Source organism: Phasianus colchicus, chromosome 1 (genome assembly GCF_987193195.1).
Source record: "Phasianus colchicus chromosome 1, bPhaCol1.hap1.1, whole genome shotgun sequence".
Taxonomy (NCBI): Eukaryota; Metazoa; Chordata; class Aves; order Galliformes; family Phasianidae; genus Phasianus; species Phasianus colchicus.
In genome coordinates this window covers 192486786-192510316 of record NC_143436.1, presented here as the reverse complement: position 1 = coordinate 192510316, position 23531 = coordinate 192486786, and the positions used below count along the sequence as shown (strand labels likewise).

The window sequence follows — 23531 nt, the reverse complement described above, 5'->3', positions numbered from 1 at the left end:
TGCAACTCTTGCAGATAACTCTGAACAGCTCTTCTGTCAATTTGTTCACTATCAATCTAATTTCATGCAATGTATTGTGTTATTGTGACCAGAAAGCTTGAGCTTTGACAAATGATCATAGTTGCTATGCAAAAAAAAAAAAAAAAAAAAAAAAAAAAAAAAAAGAAAGGACATGTCAGATAAACTAACATATATGACTACTTTTACCTGGACAAGTCATTACAACTGCACCAAGGAAAACTCATGCTTGACATAATTTTTAACCAAACCTACAAAATAAAAAGGAAATATACATAGTTTTTAAAATGAAATAAATAAATATATATTTAAAAGGATTCGTCTGATGTGACACAGGTGGAGTCAGACATGGGGATTACTGCTCTTCTTAAATGATTTTCCTTATGTTGTTCTGCTTCTCAGCCCTATGGCTGTCTGATAGTGCAATTAGCATCTTTACAATAGATTTCTGGTTCTTGTTACATAGGAATTTAACATCAATGTTGAGTACAGGATGTACATGAAGATATATATCCTGTGTAAGAACAGGACTAGGAAAAATAGCTTTTAACTGGAAGAGGGTAGATTTAGCCTAGATACTAGGAAGAAATTATTTATTGTGAGGGTGGTGATACACTGGAACAGGTTGCCAGAGAAACTGTATATGCCCCTTCCTTGGAGGCATTCAAGGCCAGGCTGGATGGGGCTTTGAGCAGCCTGGTCTACTGGAGGTGTCCCTGCCTATAGCAGGAGGGTTGGAAATAAATGATCTTAAAACTCCCTTCCAATCCTAACCATTCTATGATTCTATATGGGAAATATCAACATTGTTTAGCTAAGTTGTGTGCCTAACAGTCCTACAGTTAATAGTCAACAAAGTGTTGCAAAATCTATCAGATTCAGCACAACTTCCAACCTTTACTTTAATGAATTGCCCTTTGGAAGGGCCTTTCTACTACTAAGAAGCTCAGGAAGATGAACTGATTGAATCACTTGGTTAAATTAGAGGTGACTGACAATTCTTTTAGAGACTTAATCTAACTAACATTTGTAAAAACCAAAACCAAAACAGCCATTGAAGTGATGGTTAAATGAATTTCTCAGATGATATCTAATATAGCTTCCCAATTAAAGCAAGGCTATCCCCAACACTACACGAAGTCAGTTTTTGGTTAGCCAAGCCTTGAAAACCTTCAACAACAGTGACTGCACTGCAAAAGCCCGTGCCCAGCTGAGAAGGTATGCATATTTCACATTCTTCCAAAATAGGCCACTGATAATCTAAATCTAATGTACTGTATCCAACATGATACAGAAGCAAATCTAAGGCCAAAGAATGAAAAGCAGTAACACTGGTGTAGAAATGACTAAGAAGAATTTTGTGTGAAGTTTTGTAATGAAGATAAGTCTTTATTCAAACAAGGAACAAGGGAGTGTCTGAGGGAGGTGTCTGTGAGGGAGAGAGAAAAATCATGTTTCTCTTCAGGATGCCAACAAAGGAGTTGAACTAAAGTTTTAAAGCCAAAATGCTCCAGTTGGTTTATATGTTAAGGACAACATAATAGTCTAGCAGACTCACATAATCTTACAAGAATTCTTAACTCTATGATAAATTATTGCTTCTAGTTAATGTAGATACTGAAAATGTCATAAGAAAATATAGAGGTGAAACATATAATAAAGGATTTTGGAGATATTACATTTTCACATACTTAGTGGAAATCTACTTTCTTCATTATTTTTGTTATAAGGATCCCTAAGAATGTGACGAATGTCCCTAGCCATAATTGTGGTTTTCAGAAAGGCATATGATTCGCTGTTGCACTTGAACAATTTCTATTTTTAATTTGAGCTTGAATGTAATAGCTCACTATATTTCTGTCCTATCTGTTTCAAATGTCCTCTCTCTCATAGCTTCATAATAAGGCAATGAAAGACATCTGCTGAACTGCTTGTTCCAAAATACTTAGCGATAGTCCGAAGAGGCTTTCAATACAGTCACCCTGAAATTTAAACGCACTCTTAATGAGGTTAAAAGCAGAGGTAACAATATCTCCTTCCTTATGCAGTAACTTCATTTAATAGTACAAATTTTCAGGAAATGCTCTTGATACTTTAGTGTCTTTTGTCTTGTAATGTTTAGCATTACTGACTGACAGTTAAAGCACATAACCAAAATTAAAACGGATACAACAAAAAGAGAAAAAATGCTATTCTGATTTATTCATTTATCTATACATAGTTTGAAATTCTTATTCATTCCGTACTTGGAGACTTTAAGTAATCTACCTTAATTTCCTGTCAACTCTGTGGGTATTACATTTATATTTTGAATGACTACAACTCATGAGGCATCTTCATACACTCCCTATCAACGTAAAGCTTGAAGGGCAATAAATTGTAGGATAAAGCCAGGTTTTAAAAAAGCAAACAACAAAAACAACAAAGAAATAAAATAAAAATCTGATAACTGACACACAAGACTCTTGAGATACTCTTGATTTTTACTCTATGAGCTTGTTATGAAAACTTTTTCAAAGTGCAAAGTTTGATGCAGTCACTAAACATACATTATCTCATGGTTTTCAAGCCCATCATCCCAGAATATGACAGTGAACAACATTTATTACAGTTCACAGAGGAGTTTCACATAGAAGCATTCAGACAGATTTATTCTGCACTCATTCAAACTTGAAGTAAACCATATCAAGCACACACAAAGTAATATACTGGCTCCTCATGGCTAAAGGTCACTGGTGCACCTCCGTTAAAACATCTGAAGCAATCCTAACAAAGTTGTCATACTTTCAAGTCGTATTTACCAGACCTAATCTCCTTTGAACCATGTCACTGCTGCTGAAATAAACAGGGACATGGTTGTCAAGGACTTTTAATTTTCAGTGACAGCTGTCAAAGGGTCTTTCTTAGACACTAGTCATATTTTACATAAGAAAATAGAGTTTCAGATTGCATGCCAGCTGACAAACACGAGCAGTTGTGATTACATACAGTTTCACTTCCCTAGTTTAATTTGAAATCACAAATGATAAATTGGATTTTATGGTTCAAATAAGATAGAAACAGAGACCAATTATCTCTAGCTTATTTATTACCTTTATCAATCAGTGTTTATTTTATGAATTAACTGACATGTCCTAGTGCAAGGAAGTGAAATTGAATTTTTGATTTTGAATTCCACATGCACTTTTAGAAAAGTACAACAGCCTAAACAGAGTCAAAGCCAAGACTGTGGGATATCATCTGGGTTTGTAGGGGCTCTCTAAAGTAATCCTTCACTGTAGATGGAAATTAAGTGACAGGTGATCATTGACCTCAAAAGAGTTCTGATTTGTGGTTCTAGAAATGTTTTATTACACCAGGTTTTTTTTTACAGCCTTGAAGGTTGATGCATGAAACTGGGAGAAGTATAGTGCTTTCAGCACTTTCAGTGTTTCTCTGAAGCTCAATGGGCTTCTAGATTTAATAAGGTAGGTATAAAACTAGGGCCTATCTAAAAGAAAATAAATAAATAATAATAATTAAAAAATCAAATGAGTTAATACAAATCATATTTTTTAGATTTATGAAATTCATTTTTTTACTCTTTTTTTCTTATACTCCATGTGTTGCAATTCATTCTTGTATTTTCTAGCCCATTGCATCATCCTAGAGATGTTTCAAAGCACTTGCCAGTTTTGAAAGGAGATAGGAGATGTACTGGGTTCCTCTCTACAGAAGACCTTAGGTATGGGTCCAGTGACTTTATACTGGAGCAGACAAACATTCCCATCTGCTTTCATTCTGCAGCCTAGAAATTCTTTTCTTATTTTAACATTAGTCAACTCAGATCCACAAAGGAACTGCAGAAAAACAAGTCTCAGTTACAGACATCAGGATTACAGCGTCCTGTCTAGATGTAGAGATAGACAGATCTCCTGTCAGATATAACTGACTGCAAGCTATACTACAGGTTGACTAAAATGAAAGAACAAAAAAAAATTCAGATAGTGAACTGAAAAAAATCGTACATTTGAAATGAGTGTTATAAAACTCTGCTTAAAGGCAAAATTATTCTTTACTAACCTAGAAGTACATTAAAAGAAAAGCTTTTAAGTGTAAATACAGAAAATATATATTTTAGTTGAGACAGTGATTAAAAATTTGGCAAGAAAATCAAAGCTTAAGTATGGACAGTTTTCCCAGAATCTCTTTTTACAAATACCAGAAGGATTTCAGTCCAATAAGAGTCTATAGCACATCTTGCAACTTGCAAATGAGATTATAAAAACCCACAACACTAAATCATAGAATCATTAAGATTGAAGGAACACTCAGATCATCTAGTTCCACCATAAAGATCTAAAGAAAATATATATTGTATTAGGGTTGTAGTTTTAGATTCTGAAATTTAGATTGCTTCTTCAGTGCTAAAAGGAGACCTCTCTGTGATAGACAGCACATATAAACCTGCTCCCTCCTTTGAACCCTCATGAATAAGATTCAAACAAAATTCAGGACCAGAAGAAGAGTGCAAAACAGTGTCTGAGCATTGGATTGCTAACCAGAAGGAACACTGAGAATTATTTTACACCTGCTGAGTTATCCTACAGCAGTGTCTTGTTGAAGCTAGTCACTTAGGCTTCTGTTAAGTTGGACTGAATGTTAAAAACAGCTTCATTTTATTCAGAGATCAACAGAAGAGGAGAGTGAGATGAACAGCTCTCTACTTGTGGCTGTTTGGTTTTTTTTTTTAATTATTATTATTTACAGGGTGTTCAATGATCTAACTAGAACAGATAACATTATTTTACACCTGAGGTGAGACAAATTCTGCCTGGATGTGGCTCTGGGCAGTCTGGTCTAGTGACTGGAGACCCTGCACATAGCAGGAGGGTTGAAACTAGATGATCATTATGGTCCTTTTCAACCCAGGCCATTCTATGATTCTATGAGACTATAACTCTATGAAAAAGCATGGGAATGCTCAATGTTCAGGTGTCAAGCAATTAAATTTATTGTCACTTATTATTTGTCCCCGTTTCACTCTACAGCTATTGATTATAACCATTCTCATGTCACTTATATAAGATCTAAAAGCATAGTTCACATGTCTTCATGTGAGTTCTAACTATTCATCACTGCAGGAACATCACCTCACTACTCTGGTAATATGCTTAGAAGCTTTATATATAAGCTATCATCATCACTGTCACTGTGCTATGAGATCCATGGAAAGTAGACATTAATGGGGGGGTTCTTAGGCCAGGTGCACAAAGACTGTAAGATTATATGTATAACTCCTGTGGCATTAACTCCCTATTGACTCAGTATTATTCTATGTGTATGTGTGTGTTTGTGTATGCCATATATGTGTATTTATACATATGTTATAACATTTTTAATCTGGATTGGATTTTTTAATGGATGTGAATGTATTGTATAAACCTCTGGCTATTAAATGCATAAATCTTCTTGGCAACTCTGTCTTCTCAGTCTTCTTCACTTTATTGCTTTGATTTCATCCAAACCCAATTTCATCAGCCAATTTTTCTAATAAAGAGAAAAACAGCTGCTGATACTATGATAGCAGAAGGTATGCTATCACAAGTTATTTCAGTAAACTTTACCAATTTTTCACATGCTGCAGAAGGCATATTTTGCTATTTGTTATGTACGAGAGAGGAACATGTTTGATTTTATGGAAATGATCTGCTCCCCCAAGACAAATTTCTTCTCCCATTTATTTTCACAAGGCTGATTCTGAGGCCATTTATTCTGTGGGTTTCAAGAAAATTTAGCTAAGTTGTACATATGTATTCAGAGACCCAAATCTCATAGTGTATTTAGTGTTGTTAAACCTATTAATGATGGAATCCAGAATCTTTTTGCAACCCCTGCTACTCATGCCCAGCAGAAGTTGTTACTAACTTGAATCTCTCATTTGTTTATCTCTACACAGTTTTTCTTTTTGTTTTGTTTCCTTAGTTTACCAGGATTACCTGCTCCCTCATAAAGTTTTGATCTCTTCAAAATCGCAAAAAGCCAGAACATACAGCTGCAAGAAAAGAAGTTGACATTTGCTTTCTGAATTGTTCTGATATTTTTAATAGCTTCATTATTGTTAGAAGGTTAAGCTAATGTTTGGTGTGCTGCTTAATTCATTTTCTTTCTGCAATTTTACTGGAAAAATTTGGAGCAGAATTTTTCAGGAGGAAAGATGAGGTCACTTAAAGGATATTTTTTTTGTAGCCCTGCAAAAAAGGAGCTGGTGGACCTGGTGGATGAAAAACTGAACATGAGCCAGCAGTGTGCTCTTTCAGCTTGAAAGACCGATAGTATCCTGGGCTCCAGGATAGAAGAAGCACAGGAGAGAGGCAGCCAGCAGGGATAGGGAGGTGATTGTTCCTCTCTACACTGTCCTCATGAGGCTTCATCTCGAGTACTGCATCCATGCCCAGGGTTTCCAGTACAGGAAAGACTTGAAGCTGTTGGAGGAGGTTCAGAGAAAGGCCATGAAGATGATCAGAGGACTGGAGCACCTCCCCTATGAAGACAGGCTGGGGGAACTGGGCTTGTTCAGCCTGGGGAAGAGAAGACTGCGGGGTGACCTCATTTCAGCCTTTCAGTATTTAAAAGAGGATTATAAACAGGAGGAGAGTCAACTTTTTACAAGGGTAGGCAGTAATAGGACAAGGAGGAATGGTTTTAAGCTCAAGGAGGGCAGGTTTAAGTTAGATGTCAGGACGAAGTTCTTTACAGAGAGAGTGGTGAGGTGCTGGAACAGGCTGCTCAGAGAGGCTGTGGATGCCCCATCCCTAGAGGTGTTCAAGGCCAGGTTGGAAGGGGCCATGGGCAGCCTGGTCTAGTACCAGATCTGGAGGTCGGTGGCTCTACCTGTGGCAGGGGATTTGGAACTTAATGATCCTTTGGGTCCCTTCCAACCCAAGCCATTGTATGATTCTATGATTCTAAGATTTAAGAATGGTCTTAATGGTCCCTAAGTCTTGCACCCCCATACCTCTATGTGGGGACAAAGGAGGTAAATCCCTCCCCACTGTAAGGGTTGAGCAAGTCCGAGAGTGCCTCCTTAGACTGAATGAGTATAAGTCTATGGGGCCAGATGGCGTGCATCCCAGGGTCCTGAAGGAGCTGGCTGAGGTGGTTGCTGAGCCGCTCTCCATCATATTTGAGAAGTCGTGGCTGTCAGGTGAGGTCCCGGACGATTGGAGGAAGGGTCACGTCACTCCCATTTACAAGAAGGGGAGCAGGGAGGACCCGGGTAACTACAGGCCGGTGAGTCTCACCTCCGTGCCTGGGAAGATTATGGAACAGATCCTCCTGGACAATATGCTTGATCACATAAAGAACGAGCACGTGATCCTAGATAGCCAGCATGGCTTCACCAGGGGAAGGTCATGCTTAACTAATCTTGTGGCCTTCTATGATGGAGTGACGGCATTGGTGGACGAAGGGAAGGCAACTGATGTCATTTACCTGGACCTGAGCAAGGCCTTTGACATGGTCCCCCATCACATCCTCATCTCCAAACTGGAGGGAGGTGGATTTGACGGGTGGACAACTAGATGGATAAGCAATTGGTTGAAAGGCCGCAGACAGAGGGTGGTGGTCAATGGCTCTATGTCCAGGTGGAGGCCGGTAACGAGCGGTGTCCCTCAAGGGTCTGTCTTGGGACCGGTGCTCTTTAACATCTTTATTAATGACATCGATGAGGGAATGGAGTGCACCCTCAGCAAGTTTGCTGATGACACCAAGCTGAGTGGTGCAGTCGATACGGTGGAGGGAATGGAGGCCATTCAGAGGGACCTTGACAGGCTGGAAAGCTGGGCTCGGGTGAACCTAATGAGGTTCAATAAGGCAAAGTGCAAGGTTTTGCACTTGGGCCGGAAGAACCCCAGGCACCTGTACAGGCTGGGGGGAGTTGTCCTTGAGAGCAGCTCGGCAGAGAAAGACCTAGGGGTCCTGATAGATGAGAAACTTAACATGAGCCAGCAGTGCGCTCTGGCAGCCCGGAAAGCAAATGGGATCCTGGGCTCCATCAGGAGAGGGGTGGTCAGCAGGGATAGGGAGGTGATTGTCCCTCTCTACTCTGCTCTTGTGAGGCCCCATCTGGAGTACTGTGTTCAGGTGTGGAGCCCTCAGTACAAAAAAGACATGGAGATTTTGGAAAGGGTCCAGAGGAGGGCCACGAAGATGATCAGGGGGCTGGAGCACCTCCCCTATGAGGACAGGCTGAGGGAGTTGGGTTTGTTCAGCCTGGAGAAGAGAAGGTTGCGGGGCGACCTCATTGCAGCCTTTCAATATCTGAAGGGAACTTACTCCCAGGAGGGGAGTAAACTCTTCATAAGGGCTGATAATAGCAGGACACGGGGAAATGGTTTTAAGTTAAAAGAGGGAAGATTTAGGTTGGATGTTAGGGGGAAGTTTTTTACTAGGAGGGTGGTTAGGTCCTGGAACAGGCTGCCCAGGGATGTTGTGGATGCCCCGTCCTTGGAGGTGTTCAAGACCAGGTTGGACGAGGCTCTGGGCAACCTGATCTAGTAAAGGTGTATGTTTGGTGGCCCTGCTAGGCAGGGGGGTTGGAACTACATGATCCTTGAGGTCCCCTCCAACCCAGGTCATTCTGTGATTCTGTGATTCTGTGATTAATAAATTCTAATGCATAATTTGTAATGAGATCATTAAATGCTATATTCAGTAGTTGATTGATTGACTATGTTCATATTTAAACATAATAAGATCTTATACTTAAAAATGTTAGGCTATTTTGGAGGTGAATGATGTAAAAGTTATACTCAGAGATATCTTACTTTCTTCTGACATTGTTTAGAGAATTTTCCAGTTAGTTAGAATGCAAACAGCATATTAAGCCTCTTATTTACCTTTACCTGCATACATTTCAGAACAACTGACAAACAAGAACATTTTTGCTCTTCTGGGACAGTCAAGCTGTCAGATAGCCCAGCACTGCAATGTAATAATCCAAGGTATTAAGAAGTAAGGAATGTTCTTTAGCTATTCACAGAAAGTTTGAAGCTGGTAATGAGTTGGTTACCATAGGAAAATTATGTCAATAATTCCTGGGGTCATCATTTATACCTTTTTTTAATAATGAGTGTGTTACAGTGTTTCTTTTCCTATAAATAAGGTCTTATATCCTGATATAGGTCTTATATAAGAGACTGTGCATATTCATTTTTTTTCACTGAGCTTTATCCACTGAAACTTCTTGATGTACACTGTGACAAACATCAAAAAACTTTTAAACATTCAAATAGAAACACAAAATGTACATAATATAGATCATAGAATGGCTTATGCTGTAAGGGATCTTAAAGATCTTCTAGATGCGATCTCTCTGTCATGGGCAAGGCTGCCAACCACTAAATCAGGCTGCTCAGGATCCCAACCAATCTGGCCTTGAATGTCTCCAGAAATGGATTATCCACAACTTCTTTGGGCAACTTATTTTACTTCCTCACCACTCTCTGAGTAAAGAATTTCTTCCTAACATCTAACCAAAACAACTCTTTTAGTTTAAAGACATTCCTCCTTGACCTATTCACCTGTGTAAAACATCAGTTCCCCTCTTATCTGTAAGTTCCTTTAAGTACTAGAAGGCCACAGTGATGTCTCCTTGAAGACTTCTTTTCTCCAAGCTAAATATGCTCAGCTACCTCAACTTTTCTTCATAGGAGAGGTGCTCCAGCCCTTTGATCAATTTTATAGCTTCAACACCTCCACATCTTTCTTCTGTTGGAGACCTTAGGCCTAGTCTCATTACTATAGAAGAATCCTCTTCATAAAGGCAGAGTGGAGGGGAACAAATCACTACCCTCACCCAGTTAGTTACTCCTCTGTTAATGTAGCTCAGGATCCAATTGTCATTCCAGACTGCCAGCATACAATAAATATGTTACTGTGAAGTTTTTCAAATTATTTTTATTTTAAACACCATCAAATCACGAATGGAAGGAATGCTAAAAGGCTGTTCTTTTAAGGGTGTTGCTGCTCAAAGGTTGAAACAGAGAGGGGAATGTGTTTGAAGTGAGGTGTAAGAAGGGTGGGAAATCATTCCTACTTAAATACAAAATCTAGTATTTTCTTTGGAAATAAAGTTAAAATTTCCAATCAAGATTCTCTTGTTAAGATTTTAAAGAAATCTGAGATGAAGACAACACTACAGTCTCAAAATATGTATTTGTTACATAAGGGATTTTGGAAAACTATCTAATCCCAACAAAAAATGTTTCATCCAGTCAGCTTTTCATTGAACCAAACTTGTCTCTTGGTAAATGTAACTGGATTTAAAGAAAAGAGGGAGATGAAGATTACCAAAAGAATACAACTGCATCATACAAATGCCCTCTGTTAATTCCTAACTGAATGCTATGGAAACAACAAAATCTAAAACAGATCTGATTAGCAGTATGATTGGTTGAAATATGAATAGTTGGGTGCAGTTATATTAGGTAGTATACTTAAATGAGATACCAGCTATGAATTATCTATGACTAATCACTGTGAAAATAACTGCATGTAAACAATTCTGTGATTTAAAGGATCATGAAAGTAAGGATTTCCTAAGCATTACAAAATTACAATTCTGTTGGTTTCAGAGAGTGAGTTAGGAGCCATCCTGTTTATGGGTGCAATGGAACTTAAGTTAAAGTTAAGTCTTTAAAATAAAGACAATAAGAAGAGTAAAAAAAAAAAAAAAAAAAAAATTACAAACATTTGCTGTTTGTTCATTTTCAAACAACTACCTTTTTTTCTTACATTTTGTCTGAACCAATGACCAACAAAATTATCGAGCTCTAACTGCCTTCAGTGGATTTGGAGAAGATAAAGCCCAATGGTTCCAACAGGAATATAGGAACAGAGTTTCCATTTAAGAAATCTCCTGGGCCCTCTCCTCTTTCCAAAACCTTTCCGACCTCCAGTTAATTTTGAGAGTGTTTTAATGCTGAAGCATTTAATCCTCTTCATTATCCTGCAACTATTTCTATGCAACTCCCAAAGGGATGCCTACAATTTTATTTATTCATTTATTGTTATTAATAAAAACAAAACACAGAATACCAAAATGTTAACTTATCCTGTAGAAGAAACGTATCATGTGTTTCATGTCCCTAGGAAGGTATTTTGGAGAGCAGCATGCCAACTGTGTACAGGTCTAAGTCAAAGAGATTAATTACTGATGTTAAACTCACTTCCGGGAAGGGAAAAACAGAATGTACCAAGAGGGAAATAAATAGTAAAAATAAATAGTATTGAATAAATAACAGTTACTTTCAGTCTATGTTGCTGAAAATCCTAAACTAACAAAGACTGTCCTTATAACTGCTGGCCCCATAACAAAGCAAATTTTTCTCGTCATTACAGAAATTCAATTTGTTATAAAATTCACCAAGCTTTCCTGTTTCTTCCTCTTCTGCTTCTCTTCTCGTAACTAGATTTTTGTGTCATGCTTCAGTAATTGATGCAGTATTTTAATTCCATCTTTGGTATGTCAAAGAAAATCCCTGCATATTATATCTCAGTGAAAGATGGGAGGAAAGAATCTGAAAAGTATAAGAATAGTAGAAAAGAAAGAGGAATAACAATTGGTACAGCCTTTGCATCCTGAGCTGTATCAAAATTGTTAACTAGCAGGCAAAAAAAGTGATTGTCTCCTTCTGTTCTGTCCTTGTGAGTCTCATCTAGAGTACTACGTCCAGGATCTGAACAGATGATGTATTACATCCAGGATGATAATCAGAGGGCTGGAGCACCTCCCCTAGAAAGACAGACTGAGGAAGCTGGGCTTGTTCAGCCTGGAGAAAAGCAGGCTGCGGGGTGACCTCATTGCAGCATTTCACTACCTAAAGGGAGCCTATAAACAGGATGGGAGTCAACTCTTTGAAAAGGTAGATAACAGCAGCACAAGGAAAATGGTTTTAAGTTGAAGGGGGGAAGATTTAGGTTGGATGTCAGGTGGAAGTTCTTTACTATGAGAGTGGTGAGGAACAGGTTGCTGGAGAGGTTCTGGATGCTCCATCCCTAGAGGTGTTCAAGGTCAGGTTGGATGGGGCCCTGGGCAGCCTGGTCTAGTATTACATGGGGAGGTTGGTGGCCCTGCACGTGGGGATAGGGTGGGAGGTTGGAGATTTATGATCCTTTGGGTCCCTCCCAATCCAGGCCATTCTGTGTGATTCTGTGATCTATTAGGGCATTGAGACCCTGGCACTGCTGCCCAGAGAAATTGAGGGTACCCCATCCCTGACGGTGTTCAATGCCAGGTTGGATGGTGCCCTGGGCAGCCTGAGCTGATGGGTGTCAACCAGCCCATGGCAGGGGGTTTTGGATCTAGGTGATCTCTAAAATCCTTTTAAGCCCAAATTACTCTGTGATTCTGAAAAAAATGAAACATTCCAAAATATTTAATATTATTAATGAAAACATTTTATGTTTATTTTTTCTGTTTGTTTTAAATAAAAATATAAGAAGAAGAAGATTTCTAGAACCATGTTAGAAAGCTCATCTAGCCTTCTGGTATTTACACACAAGAGCAATTACTGTTTTCCCTTCCCATTAAGTAAAATGGCCAGGAGGAGAGCACATCCATTTGTTTTTAGCAGTACTCAAATACAGTCTATGTCCAATTCTTAAGACCTCTTTTGTTAGACAATGGTTAATACTGACATTTAATAACATCTCTATGTTATCCAGTCTAATTGTACAAAAGCATGAATGTCACAGTTCAATTCACAAAAGTCTACATCTTGAATACATGAAACATAACTGAATAAATATTAATATTGCAAGCATAAGATCAGAACAGAAGGTGATTTTGAGTTATGACTGTCTTAATAAACAGAAATCATTGCAGAATGATGAGCAATGACTCAGAGGGAACATTCAAAGAAGAGCAATACACTGACATTGCTTTTTTTTTTATTATATATCTGCTTCTTTGGGAAAAATACCTTGTTTTGGGATTTGGAGGAAACAGTCAATCATTTAATTTGTTTAGATATCTTTGTCAATGTAACAGTACAAGGCAACTATATATATATTCATGTATGTATGTATGTATGTCCCCCTCTTCCCCTCTCCTCGCCTCTTGTGAGGCCCCATCTGGAATACTGCATCCAGGCCTGGGGCCTTCAGTGCAAGAAATATGTGAAGGTGTTGAAACGGATCCAGAGAAAGACCATAAAGTTGATGAAAGGGCTGGAGCACATCTCCTATGAAGAAAGGTTGAGGTAGCTGAGCATGTTTAGATTGGAGATAAGAAGTCTTCAAGAAGACGTCACTGTGGCCTTCCAGAACTTGAAGGGAGCATATAAACAGGAAGGGGAATGGCTGTTTACGAGGGTGGATAGTGATAGGATAAGGGGGAATGATTTTAAACTAAGACAGGGGAGGTTTAGGTTAGATATTAGGAGGAAGTTTTTCACACAGAGGGTGGTCACACAATGGAACAGGTTGCCCAAGGAGGTTGTGGATGCGCCATCCCTGGAGGCATTCAAGGCCAGGCTGGATGTGGCTCTGGGCAGCCTGGTCTGCTGGTTGGTGACCCTGCATATAGCAGGGGGTTGGAACTAGATGATCTAGATGGGTCCTTTTCAACCCAGGAGTTGAAAATCAGGAGTTCTAGGAAAGTCAGTTTTCGTAAAAGAGAATGACATGTAGTGGGCATGAAGATGACCGGTATGACTAAGTGTGCCTGGCCTAGTTATTAAGTTTCCAAATTTATATGTGCTAAAAATAATAATAAATCAAATTACTTATTTTTTCATATATATTTTTTTTCTTTTCTGTGTGTGCTCTGAACTCCCAGGAGTTAAATGTGAAGTGAAAAAAAAAAAAAAAAAAAAAAAAAAAGCATCTTTATTTTTTTGTCCTATGAGAATTTTTTATTGCTTTTCACAGGGAATATTTAGCAATGCATCTCAAACTTGCTTGTTTTAAGACCATATCCATGAATAACAAAACTATAAGATTTTGTTATTTTTTGCCAGCAACAATCCTGGGAAAATAGACAGCTCATAACTTGGGTAGAACCAGAATGGATGTAGTAAAAAATGCAGAGTAGGTATGAATTCACAGGATGGATAAAAGTTGCTAAGAAGAGAATTGCTATCTGATATCAGATTTGTCACTAATCACTTAAGAAAATATGTTTCTTTAATATGAAATTTAAATACTTTGTAGAGCTGAAAGTATTGAGTGCATGATTACTTAATGTTTCTATTGTCAGTCTCTAAAGACCAACTGAAGAAATGGTCTTAGTAAATAAATAATAATTTTAAAAAAAAAGGATCCAATTTTTGAAAGAGATAATACATAAAAACCAAAACAAGAAGCCTGTAAAGAGAGCCAAATCCTCTGGATATTAATACTGATATCCTGCAGCCATATTACCTTGTGTTATGATCTTAGAATCTCATAGGATAAGCAAGGTCAGACTTGGTCAATACTCAAATAGAACACCTACAAAGTAAATCCAGGTGCTGTAAGTCATAGTGTTGGCAATTTAGTAGCAAGAACTCTTCCTCTGTCTTGAGCATTTAATCACTGCCCCAGGCATGGTCATAAAGGTCATTCTGCTCTTGGAAATGCTGCCTCTGGAATAGTTGTAAATTGCATGCCTGACCACCTGAAGTCCTTAAGAAAACCATGTTCCTTCTTAAAGAGCAGGAGCATTAACCTTTCTAGGTCCTCCATATATTAGTCAGGAAGTGATTTTTAGCAACCTAAAATATTTTTGGTTGTTCTAACTGATTAATCAAGTACTCTATTCAAATATTTATAATCAGAGCAATAATTGTTTCTTCATTCTTTTACATTAATACACATTTTCTAACAATTGCACTTTGAGCATTGTGTAGTTAAAAGATTCTTTGTAGGTAAAAAACAGCATATTTTCATAAGTGGACTAAAAAATATATTTGACAATATTCCAAACCATATTTCATATTATATTTCATATCATTCATATGATATATATATATATATATCATATATATTTCATTCGATATTCCATATTAACACACTTTCCATAACATCATTTTATTTGTTATTTTACTGTGTTAATATCATTTTTCAACAGTGTTATGAAAATGCAGATGAGTAGTGTAGTGCTCAGAATCTTTTCTGACTCATTTACTAATCTTCTTCCTACAGTATTTAGAATCATAGAATCATAGAATTGCTCAGGTTGGAAAAGAACTTCAAGATCATCAGGTCCTTCTTCTTCTTTTCTAAAACAATGGGGACTTTTTTCACATCTGTCTTCAAAACTCAATTGCTTTCTGACAATCAGTACCAGCAATATTTTGGCTAGTTTTATTTATCCTTTGTATCTATTTAATTCATATAGGACTCACTCCCAAAAACCTAAAAATGAGTTTATTCTGTTTAATTGTGATAAGATTCCCAAGTGCTGGGCAGCCTGAATTCAGCTCATCGATAACATTGCCTAATTTAGGCAGCAGATCTGCTGGAGTTTCTAAGCACAAAATAAGAACGAGCAATTTATACAGCTCCAGAAATGGGAAAAAATAGCCTGGCCTGTGTTCAAGGGTCAAGTTTTGTTTAGAAATACAGTGTCAAAGTCAGGAAAACTGCAGAGGCAATTCCTATTGATAGAATTATTACACATGCATTACAACTGCCTGTTACAGAGCTTATTCTTTTTTTCTGGATTAATATTACTTGATTACACACCGTACCTCGGTATGGTTTCTTCATAGTTTCTAGCTTAATACTGGCTATAGGCAATGAGGAGGAGGTAATTATGCTTCCTGGCTATTTTGTGCAGAGAAAGTCCTTTCCTGCAATTCTCTTATTCTATGAAAGTCCTTTCTATAAATAACCACCATTCTCCCACTGCAGTTTATTTTTTCCAAAGAAGTCTAATTTTCCAGATCTCTAAAAGGTTTTTTGTTTGTTTCCTTGCCAATATTACCCTCACTTAAAGCATATCTTTTAGGAAGTACACTAAACTGGCCCCAGTGAACTAAATGAATATAATTTGAGATGCCCATTCTTTACTTGCACAATTAATTGTGTGGGTGCAGAGTTTTAGATTGCTTTTAACAAAATTAAAGATTTATTTTTATTTAAAATGACACTAATATGTCAAAGATTCTTGATCTCAGTCCTCACATACAGAGGTCTGAGGATTTCCTGTACCCCTTTGATGTTATCTTTATTTTTAATATGACTACCTGCATTCGATGGCAGACAATATTAATGAAAATATTTTCTACCTTTGAACTCCATTTTGGATAACCATTCCAGATGTCCTCCCAGTTCAACAGAGAATCATTGGTAATAATGGCAAATTTTCTAAGCTGTTTACAGTTTTTTAATTTTTCTACAATGGTATTTCATGAGAACATTGTGTGAAACAACGTAAGTAATCCAGAGACACAACACTTATACTTTTGCCCTGTATAGAAGACCTTATGCTCTATCCCAGAAAGGAGTCTGTTTTCATAGTGTTCTTGACAAACCTATACTGACTGCTTGTTTCCCCTGTTCCTTTATCTTGTTGATGCTATTTTTTGTTTCTTTTATTCTTTTCCTAGGTTTTCTCCTTCCATATAATTTGTTCACTTACATATCTCTGTCATTTTCTAGGAATCAACTGAGCAGCTGTGAACTCCAAACCCAAGCATGGTTCTTTCCTATTGAAGTCAACAGAACTGAAAATGGTGTATAATGATTTTTTTTTAGAGTAGAAACAGACAATGACAATGGGACAATTGTTTATACAAAATACCTGGGGGAAAACGTCAATATGCTGGTTTTACTCATAAGACATAAGTCTGCTATCCAATACAAAACCATTTCATGTATTTACCATTAGCTAAGAAAAAGATTGTCTTTATGGGCCAGTCTGTGAAAAGTGAGCTGAAGGCATTGTGGATAGCTACACAGCTGATCTTCGTTCACGGCCTTGATGAGCAATCTGATCAAATTAATCTTTTACTTTAAAAAGCAGGAAATAACATATAACCTGATTTATAGATACTTTGCAGAATAGTCCATCAAGTAGGGGAAAATTGTCCATGCTTCCTCTAGATATGAAACCACATTTGTGTCCCAAATGTAATACATGCAATGCACCACAGAGATGCATCTCAGTGACAGGTTGGACGCATGATTGCCAGTGAAGACTGCAGACTGGGACAAAGAACTTGCTGAGTACCTCAGCCTTCTCCATATCTGTTGATGCCATTTTGCACTTCTCATTTATAAGAGGGGAAAAATATTTTGTATCACAGATCAGAAGAGTATGTGCAACTTAGAGTATTGTGCAATCAATATATAATTTTAATTGCCAAATAAAAGCTGCATATTTTTTCCTATTTCCTAATCTGCACTTAATTTTTTCTTATCTGTCTTTCCAAGCACTGTGCATTTTTTATCTGAAAACATATCCTTTTATTTGGGACATACAGCTCACAAATAAATCAATACTCTGAATCACAAAGACAAAATCAGAAAGCAGCTATGAAGTTTAGATTTGCTTTTGCACCTGATGTTTTTTCATCCAACACTTCACCTAAGAATGACCTTATGATTTTAACTCTTGAAGTTGGGTTACCAGGTTACAAGGTAGAAAATGAGGAAGTGGCAATATTCATTTACAGCTCACATGGTCAAGAGCAGGACAAACTTGGCAAGTTTGAGTTACGCTCTCCAAGATGAGATATCAAATACAAATTTTCTTTGGAATATTCTTAGCCCTTTGACTGGCAACCTACAATTTAGGTGGTTGAAGGTGATTGAAATAAATCTCACTCACGATATTTATTTTCACTAAATGAAATCTTCAGATATGTTCTCGACTAACATAGCACTACTGAACTTAGCTTCCTTTGTCCAAAGTATTTGAGAATCTTTCTGGATTTTATCAGAAAATATTAAATCTCACATTGACTCATGCCCTAAATATTTGATCATATCTCAGAATTATTGGAGAATTGAGAGAGCAGAAAATTCCCAGATGAAGATGGATACATGAACACAAACTCCATCCTGATCTCTGTAAAGAAAAAAAAAGGCAAAACCTGATGCTCCTAACTATCATGAAAAATGTTTAACAACAGTTAAAGAAGTCAGAAGAAATGCTTGCAGTGTAAAACAGAGCTAAGTGGCAGAATGGGAAATCAGAATGTAGATGTTTGAATTTAAAAGGGAAATTCCAAAACCGAGAGCCTTGCTATTTAAGCAATGAAAAGTTCACAGGAAATCATGGGGTAGCCATAGTCATTGCCTCCCGGTAGGAAAGCTCCAGTACAAAATCAATTTGTCCTATTTACAAGAGTTCACTACCTAATGGTGCTTAGGAGCTTGCTGCTTTTTCCTCATCTGCCAAGAGCATACAAAGAGTTTCAGGTAAACTGCTTTGGGTCACATCTTCTGAAGTGCCAAGTACCCTCTGTGCTGTTTTGTAATGAGCAGAACCTGACTAGAATACAAATGTGGTACTTTTAATGCTCTCTATGCAGTCTGGAAAACAACATGGTCCCCAAACAGACTGGCAGATAAATGGCACCAGAGCACTCTCTTGGCAGTGTGTGTCTGTGTTAAGGTCTGAAACTCCTTGAGCCATTTCAGCTGTCAGATTGAAGCAGATGAGCCAACCATTATTCTGCCCAGACCCACAGGCCTGATTAGTACCTGTACTGTCACTCCTATTTCTTCAAAAACATAACAAACCTGCTCAACAGCTGTGTAGGTACAAGTGCACCCTGTGGCATATCTCAGCATCCTGTTATTATAGAAATCAATACTCAGCGAGCAAAGTACAAATCTAATGAACCGCTTAATGTTTCTGTCTTCAGAGATGACATTCTGAGGTCTACCAGGACTTTATTTGTTCCCTGTAAGATGCAGTGATGTAGGACTAGTCTTTCAGTGAGCTCTGAATAGGTTTGAACTGGAGCCACAGGAAATATGTCTAACTTGAGAATAGCACCAAGTTTAACGAGGCAAGACTAATTAACACACATGCAATGTTATGATGATGGGACATATTCCATATCACCTCTTTACATGGAAATACAATGAGCTAGAAACACAGTTTCTCAAAGCAAAACATCGGCAACAAAGGATTTTAATGGTTACAGCTACACAGAGCAATTTGAACATAAGAAACCTCATTGGAAATCTTCTGGCAAATGGAATAGAATTGTAAAATAGAATCATACAATGGTTTGAGTTGAAAAGGACCTCAAAGATAAACTAGTTTCAATCACCCTGAACAGGCAGGGTTGCCAACCACTAGACCAGTCTGCCCAGAGCCATGGCCAGCCTGGCCTTGAATGCATCCAGGGATGGAGCATCCACTTGGGCAACCTATTCCAAGTACACACTTTCCTGTAAATTAGCTGCTTAACATTTAAGTTTAAATAAAATCTGCATCCATATAAAGATTTTAATATAGTTCAAATAAATACTCGCGTTCTTTAAATAACCATTCAAATTAACTACACTGTAGCATTTGTTTAGGTTGTATAGGTAGACTGCTTGGTATCCCATATTTTAAATTAAAATATATATATATATATATATATATATATATACATATATATATATATAGTTCATCTGTTATTTGCAAAATCTACTCAGATATTGACAACGATGTACTGCAAAGCAAAGACCACATTATAATTACTTTTCTATTTATAAAACATTAGATGTTGCCAAAATAATCCACAAAAACATCTTTGTGAGATAATGCAATAATTGGTTATTTACGTAAGGAGAAACAAACAAACAAAAAACAAAAACAGCTGAAGAATAAAGTGAAAGAATGTCACACACAAAGTAGATTTCTCATTCAAAGCGTTCACCTTAGATTTTCTCTAAATTGTTCTGCAGCAAAAACCATACAGTGCCATGGAAATGCCATTTTTATTAGATTTGCAGATTTAATTCTCATAATGAGAAAATTGTTGTACAGTGCCTTCTTTTGAGAACCACAATCCTAACAGTAACCCTTATTTGATTTCTTTTTTGGTAGTTTTAACAGTTCTGTTATACTCATTCCTCATAGTTTCTGCATACTAGATAAAATTGTTATTTATGTTTCTCTGGAAAACAGAAAAGAACTTAAGCTATTCTGTTTGCTTATATGATGTAATTTCTGTAATTCAGAAAGGGATTTACCATCTTTGGCCATACCTACAGAATACATAAATGCCTGCCAAGAAACTTTGGATCCTAGAAACGATAAATGTAGGAAACAATATTTATACAACTTTTAGAAGCATGAGGATGTTTTCACAAAGGATTGTCTTTCCATAGTGGACATTTTTTTAGAGAAGCCAAGAAATTTTACACTCCTCTCCACTTCTCTATACTGCAAGGCCCTGTGTTTCATCTCCTTTATAAAGCTGTAAACTAAATGTAATTCTATTCAAGTCTGTGTTAATTTATTCAATGCTACAACAGATCAGTCCAAGCTTATTTTTATAGCATATTGGAAAGTTGTGCATAGGTATTAGTGTTATACTTCTGACACTGCATCTTATTGTTTCAGAAATAATGCACAAGTTTGTACTGCTCTAAGAAAATTTCAATAATGGTCTTTCCCGTAGTTGTAAACTTAAATGAGCAAAGTATACTAATATTTAATTTCTCCTAAAAGGAATTTGCATATAGCAAATGACATTGTTCCCATTACTTAGTAAATTGCACAGTGTGTCTGAAGCCAGCCATAAGAAACACATACTTTAATTGTCAATTTAAGTAGGATTATTGTGATAGCTCTTCTAAAAGACAATGTAGAGCCTTCTAATAGGATTCACAACTGCATAGATACGCTTTCTTATTTGAGATGAAATTGTCTGTAAACAATTCTGCACCAAACAAAAGGTTTCTATTTAACTTACTCAGTTACTTTAACAATGGTGTAAAAATTTGGATGTCTAGCAAACATTTCCTGATATGTATAATCTATATATGCATATATATATGTATGTATATCTATGTTTAAAAACATTAATTTCTAGAGACCCAGAAGGCTCATACACTGTTTCAAACCATGTGTTTTTTTTCTTACCATCTCATGGTGATATACATAAACTACAGCTTTCTACTTTGTTAGTTTTCTCCCCATTTTTCATAAATCTAATAGGTTTAATTGATGTTACGGATATTCAACTATTACTTTCTACATTTTAGAATTAAAACCAACACTGTTAAATGGATTTTGATAACTGAAAATTCAATAAATCACATATTTGTTTCAGTTTTGATTATGAAAGTGTATGCAAAAGATGTCTGACTGGAAATTACAGACATATTTCAAAAGTCACCTTTCATTCTTTCCATCACATCAACAATTTTGCATTCACTGCAGTGCTACAACAAGAATTTCATTATTTTACTCCACGTACAATAATGTTCCTGAACAACTGTGCCTTCAAAAAAACCTATCATCACTAACTGATCTGAAAACTAGTTAGTCAGAAAGTACAACTGAAAGAACAGAAAGAATCAGAAAGAAAACAAAATAATTATTCCAAAACTTCCCAAAAGACAAAAGGAACATGATTACATGACACTGCTCTGACAAAAAAATAATGTTTAGGCCTGAAAAATAGATCAAAACCCAGTCAACTACAACCAAAGAAGTAAATGGCAATAAAACACTTCTAGATGCAGCATCTAAATTCATATATATTATATAAGAGAAGATTTGGAGAACCACAATGATCATCTAGTTTCAATCCCCCTGCTATATGCAGGGTTGCCAACCACCAGACCAGGCTGCCCAGAGCCACATCCAGCCTGGCCTTGAATGCCTCCAGGTATGGGGCATCCACAGCCTCCTTGGGCAACCTGTTCCAGTGCTTCACCACCCTCTGTGTGATAAACTTCCTCCTAATATCTAACCTAAATCTCCTCTGTCTCAGTTTAAATCACCTCCCTCTCCCTGCTGGCCAGGGTTAAGTAGATGTGAACCAACCAATGAAGAGTAACTGTAGTGTGCAATGGAACAAAGGACAATGCAAATAATCTCAAATAAATAGAATCATAGAATCATGGATTCACAGAATCATAAAATGGCTTTGGTTGGAATGGACCTTAAAAGATCAATTAGTTTCAACCCCCTGCCATGGGCAGGGTTCCCACCCAACAGATGAGGCTGGCCACGATTCCACACAACCTCACCATGAACTTCTCCAGGGATGAGGCATCTACAGCTTCTCTAGGCAATCTGTTCTAGTGCCTCAACACTCTCTGAGTAAAGAATTTCTTCCTAACATTTAACCTAACTCTTTCAGTTTAAAACCATCCCCCCCTGTACTGTCACTATTAGACCATGTAAAAAATCACTCTGTTCCTGCTTATAAGTTCCCCTCAAGTACTGGAAGGCAACAACGAGGTCTTCCCAGAGTCACCTCTTCTCCAAACTGAACAAGCCCACCTCCCTCAACCTTTCTTCATAGGAAAGGTTCTTCAGACCTCTGATCATCTTTGTGGCCCTCCTCTGGAGCCATTCCAACAGTTCCATATTCTTCTTGTATTAGAGGCCAGACCTGGATGCAATTCTCCAGATGGAGCCTCACAAGGACAGAGTGAAGAGGGAGAGTCACCTCCCTCACCGCTGTGCCACCCCTCTGTTAATATAGTTGGATAGATTGGATACTTTTCTGAAATGTCAGTCTCAAGGTTTTCTGTTCTTCCAAATGCAGTCAGCACTGTGCTGTGCTTGCTGGACCTGACTCTCATAGTGAGAGTGCCCTAGACAACATCAGCTGATTTTCTTTGGAACAGATATTGCAAGGACTTCTACAGAAGCATGAACATGATGTCACCAAGGGCAAATCCTGCTTGGTCAAACTAGTGTCCTTTTATGATGGTGTCACTGCATCAGTAAACAATAGAAGAGCCACACATGTCAGTTATCTGGACTTCAGTAAGGCCCTTGACAAGGTACACCACAATACTCTTCTCTCCAAATTGGAAATGTGTGTATTTTATGGGTGGGCTGTTCAGTGGGTGAAAAAGTGGCTGCAGGATCAATTCCAGAGAGTGCAGTCAGTGCCTCAATGTCTGGATTGGGATCAGTGATGAGTGTTGTCCACCTGGGGTCAGTGCTGGGACTGATACTCTTTAATATCTTCATCAATGACACTGACAGCAGGGTCAAGTGAACCTTCAGCAAGTATGCCAATGACACCAAGCTGTGGGGTGCAGTCAACACAGCAGAGGGATGGGATGCCATCCAGAGGGACCTAGACATCTTGAGCAGTGGTGCCAGTTGAACCTCATGAGGTTCAGTGAATCCAAATGCAAGGTCTTGCACCTGGGTCAAAGCAACCCTCACTACCAATACATTTGGGGAATGAAAGGATTGAACACAGCCCTGAAGAAAAAGACCTGGGGATAGAGGTACATGGGAGGCTGGACAAAGTAGTGCATCAACAGCTTGAGGGAGTTGATCCTGCCCCTCTACTCAGTGCTGGTGAGGCCTCATCTGGAGTACTGTGTCCGATGTGGAA

At 37.7% G+C, this 23531-nt stretch overlaps 1 long non-coding RNA gene across 6 annotated transcripts in view; it reads right to left on the bottom strand.

Moving 5' to 3' along the window:
* The window catches only part of LOC116230365 (uncharacterized), a 40593-nt gene that overhangs the window by 842 nt on the left and 16220 nt on the right, over nt 1-23531 (bottom strand). For all 6 annotated transcript variants that reach the window (XR_016463476.1, XR_016463475.1, XR_016463472.1 and 3 more), the window contains one exon: nt 208-269. This is a non-coding gene — a long non-coding RNA (uncharacterized LOC116230365). The remainder of the gene's footprint in view (nt 1-207; nt 270-23531) is intronic.